The sequence below is a fragment of the Tachyglossus aculeatus genome, chromosome 14 (assembly GCF_015852505.1).
Source record: "Tachyglossus aculeatus isolate mTacAcu1 chromosome 14, mTacAcu1.pri, whole genome shotgun sequence".
Lineage (NCBI taxonomy): Eukaryota > Metazoa > Chordata > Mammalia > Monotremata > Tachyglossidae > Tachyglossus > Tachyglossus aculeatus.
In genome coordinates, this window is record NC_052079.1 from 48,954,298 (window position 1) to 48,959,306 (window position 5,009).

Sequence of the window (5,009 nt, forward strand, 5' to 3'; positions counted from 1 at the left end):
TGCAGGGATCAAGTCTACTTCATTGCACTCTCCCAGGTGCTTAGTACAATGTTCTGTACACAGTAGATTGTCATCCTCTTGAGGCAAGGAATCATCTCTACTTCATTGTGCATTCCCAACCACACACAATAGACTTCCATTTCCTTGAGGGTTAGGATTGTGTCTACTTTCTCTATAGCTCTCTCCCAAGCCCTCAGCACTGCACACAGCAGTCACTCAGTAAATACCACTGACAGATGGACTGGGAGGAAATTTGCTTGAAGAGAGGATTTACCCTGGAAACACAAACACTGAGCCTCTCACTCTGACTGAAGCCCTGCCCTTGCGTCCTTGCTAAAGGGAAGTGGGAGGCGCCCAGCCCCCAACAGAGCGGGGAAGACAGCATGGGGTTTGATCTGAATGATTAAACCATCTGAGGCTCTATATCAGTCCCGAGGGGAAGTGATTCTCCCAGATGGCACCCCACCCTGCCTTTCAGTTGGGGCCCACACCCAGGCCAGCTGCGGGCTGGAACTCCAGGGTCTGAGAGATGAGCAGGCCTAGAAGAAAGTCTGAATCGTGTCTACCAACTCAGTTATATTGTGCTCTCCCAAGCGCTTAGTACAGTGCCCTGCACACAAGAAGAGGCGTGGTCTAGTGGCAAGAGCACAGCCTTGGGAGTCAGAAGATGTGTGTTCTAATCCCAGGTCCTCCACTTGTCTGCTGAGTGACCTAGGGCAAGTCACTTAACTTCTCTGTGCCTCAGTTCCCTCATCTGGAAAACAGGAATTAAGACTGTGAGTCCCATGCGGGACAGGGATTGTTCCAACCCAATTACCTTGTATCTCCCCCAACACTTAGAATGGTGCTTGGCACATAGTAAGTACTTAACAAATATATATTATGTCTACCATACCAGATTTAGTAGACACGATTCCTGCCCACAAGGAGTTTTACAGTCTAGATGGGAGAGATATTAAAATAAATTACAGATATGTACATACATGCAGTGGGGCTCAGAGCTGGGTGAATAAAGGATATAAATTCAAGTATTCAGGTGATTATTATTATTATTATGGCATTTATTAAGCACTTACTATGTGCAAAGCATTGTTCTAAGCGCTGGGGAGGTTACAAGGTGATCAGGTTGTGATGCAGAAGGGAGAGGGAATAGAGGAAATGAGAGTTTAGTTGGAGAGGAGATGTGCCTTCAAAAAGATTTTGAAGGTGGGGAGAGTGATCATCAGTCAGATATGACGGGGAAGTTCCAAGCCAGAGGCAGGGTATGGAAGAGGGGTCAGAGGCAAGACAGAGAAGATCAAAGTGGGACCTCAGGCCCACAGTATTTATATAAATATTCTTGTACTTTCCAAGTGCACAGTACAGTGCTCTGCACACAGTGAGCTCTCAATAAATACAATTGAATGAATGAATGAATGAACTGCCCTATCCCCTAATCTATTTTAATGTCCATCACCCCCAATAGACTGTAAGCTACTTGTGGGCAGGGATCATCTCTACCAATTCTGTTCTATAGTACTCTCCCAAGTGCTTAGTACAGTGCTCTGCCTACAGTAAGCACTCAATGAATATGGTTGATTGATAGATTGATTCCTGTGATAAAAGGGATGGAAGAGACTCCCCCCATCCCAGGGAAGCAACTGGCAGAGGCCAAGAAGGAAGCGCTTAGTACAGTGCTCTGCATACAGTAAATAAATACAATTGAATGAAAGACGGACAGGTCCCCACAGTCTTGGGGAAGACAGGGTTTAACCCAGCCCAAGAGCAGTGTGAAAGAAAGTCCCAGGGAGGGCAATGTTCCTAGTAAAAATAATAATACTTGTTGCATTTGTTAAATGCTTACTATTTGGCAAGCACTGTACTAAATGTTGTAGATAGGTGAAATAAAAACAATTACAATAATTGTGGTTTTTGTTAAGCTCTTATTATGTGTCAGGCACTGTACTAAGCACTGGGATAGATACAAACTTATCAAGTTGGGCACAGTCCCTATCCCACATTGGGCTCACAGTCTTAATCCCCATTTTTCAGATGAGGTAACTGAGGCACAGAGAAGTTAAGTGACTTGCCCAAGCTGAGGTGATTGGGGAATCCAAGATGAGTTTGTGACACAGCCTGATCTGTTGGAAGGAGCACAGATCCTGGGAGTCAGGAAGCATGGGTTTTATTCCCAGCTCCACCCTATGCCCGTTGGGTGACCTTGGGCAAATTGCTAAATTTCTCTGAGCCTCGGTTTCCTCACCCGTGAAATGGGGATTAAGATACCTGTTCTTCCTCCCCCTGAGACTGTGGACCAAGGACTGCGTCTGATCTAATTGCATTGAATCCACCCCAGTGCCTGCCACAGAGTAAGCACTTAACAAATATCAGAGCTATTATCATTAATAACTGCAGTGCCAAGGCTGGTATTTAGTGGCTGCAGCAGGAGAGCTGGCCTGAAATTAGAATGTTGTCTCCCCCTCTGGTCTTTGGCAAAGCTGGCCCTTTGGAGAAATGCCTGAGTGGGAGAAAAGGCTAGGGATGGGGTGTGGGCTAGAGAGATGGGCTGGGGGCTGGAGGAAACACCTCAAAGGACCAGTTTTCCTGGGCGGGGGAAGGTGATGTGGGCTGGGGATGGGGAACCCGAGACCCATACTGAGGAGGAGCCACTGAAAAGGTCGCGGTGGGGACAGATAGACCTGAGTGGATGGAAGGGGTGTGAATGCTCCTCTCCGGGCTGGCCGAAAACCAGGAGCCACCTCTCCTCTGCTCTGCAGATGCCGGGTCGGGAAGGAAATAGGGGAATTGTCATAGAGAGTGCAGTTTCTGCACTCCCCTTCCCCAACCCCTGCGCACCCCAAGGCCGAGGAGACCACCGGCGCTGGGCCTGAGGATTCCAGGGCCAAGAGGAGGGGGGCACCGACACCTGCAAAGAAAAAGAGAGAGAACACAGGCATTGGAGTCAGAGGACCTGAGTTCTAATCCCAGCTCTGCCACAGGTCTGCTAAATGATCTCAGATAAGTCATTTCACTTCCTCTATGCCTCAGTCACCTCATCTGTAAAATGGAGATTAAGAATGTGAGCTCCAAGTAAGACCTGTACTGCGTCCAAACTGGTCAGCCTCGTGGCTCAGTGGAAAGAGCCCGGGCTTTGAAGTCAGAAGCCATGGATTCAAATCCCAGCTCTGCCAATTGTCAGCTGTGTGACTTTGGACAAGTCACTTCACTTCTCTGGGCCTCCGTTCCCTCATCTGTAAAATGGGGATTAAGACTGTGAGCTCCCCGTGGGACAACCTGATCACCTTGTAACCTCCCCAGCGCTTGGAACAGTGCTTTGCACATAGTAAGCGCTTAATAAATGCTATCATTATTGTTATTATTATCTAGTACAGCCTGCTCTTAGTACAGTGCCTGGTGCATAGTAAGTGCTTAACAAATACCACAGAGAGAGAGAGACGGGGGCAGGGGGAGTCAAGCAGCTGGAGTGGGAAGGAGACTTTTCCATTCTTGGGTCTCTGTTTTAGGTGCAAACTTTAGTACAAGTGGGCCCCGTCTCCACCATAAATTACTCCTCCTTCGCTGTCCTGCGGGAGGCACCAACTGCAAGCAAATTGTCCGTGATGGTCAGCCTACGGGCCCGGCTGCAGGGCGAGGCTAGGGCCACCATCCGGATTTCAGCTCCATCCTCCAAGTGGAGAATCCTGGAGGAGAGGAGCCTGCCCCAGGGAATGAGATGGGTGGGAAGCTGCCCAGAAGCTTGGGCCTGGGTGAAGAAGTATGGCCTAGAGAACATAGCACAGGACTGCTCTGCCTGCAGCCCAGCCCAACCCCTAGGTACTTTGTGCACAGACCAAGGGGAATCAGTCCACCTTGGCCCAGCCCATCCTGGCCCAGTCCACCTTGGCCCAGCCCTTCTTGATCCAATCCACTTTGCCCCAGCCCTACCTTGCCCCTGGAAAACACAACGCTCCAAAGACCCCTCGCTCAAAAGGTCCGGGCCGTTCAATCAGAAAGAAGCTTGGAGAAGAGTGACAAGAATGATGAAGGAGCTGGGAAATTGATTTATTAGGGAAGATTAAGCGAGCTAAATATGTATCAGCTCAGTGATGACTAAAACCACGATAACCATCTGCAGGGATTGGGAAGGTGTAAACAGAACCGATGGAGATGTTTTCCCTGATCTGATTTCTTAAATTTTCTTCCAATTAATCACCTGCCTTGTTCTGCTTCTCCCTTCCCACCCCCATCCTCAGCTCTGGAAAAGGTAAGGGGAAAGCGGAGAGAACAGAGAGGAAAGCCTACCTGGAGAGCAGGCCGGTCTGTGCAGGCTTGGGAGTGGTGACACGCCCGTAAAGCCTTTGGCAAACATCACAGACTTTAAATAAGGGTTCTGTCTGTGTCAGAGCTTCCTCCAGCCCAGAGTATCTAGGGGAATGATGGAGGCTTCAAAGTCCTTCATCTATAAAAGCCACTGTTCATCCTCAGCTCTGCCCCCTCCCTGGGTGTCTTTTCTGAGTGCCTTTGGGCTCCCTAACTATAAAATGAGGCTCAGACCATCCAGGGTGAAACACACATACACACACACACACACACACAACACACACAGACACACACACACACACCCATGAAGGTGGGGGGCTCTCAGGATTTGTGGTTGGGGTCAGAGGACAGGGGACACAGGTGCCAACAGCCCATGGAAATCCAGGCCTGATCTAGAGCCACGGGTCTGTTGCAATGGTTTGGGTTTTGAGATCCTGCAAATCCCATCCAGCCCCCACCTTTCTGAGTTTAGGGCCCCTTCATGGTCTTTGCTCACCACCCCCGCCGAGAGCCTCTCCCGCTCAGCGTCTGTGTCTGGAGAAGTCTCCGCCTGCTTCTCTCTGCTTCATTGATTCTCGCCCTCGCTTCATGTCTTGACTGCAAACAGATCCTCTCCCCTCTCTGCCCCAGCTCCTTCACTTCTGCTTTGGATATTATTCATCTTCGGAGCTGCAACACCAAGCAGAGCAAAGGCTTCTGGGAAGAGGCTC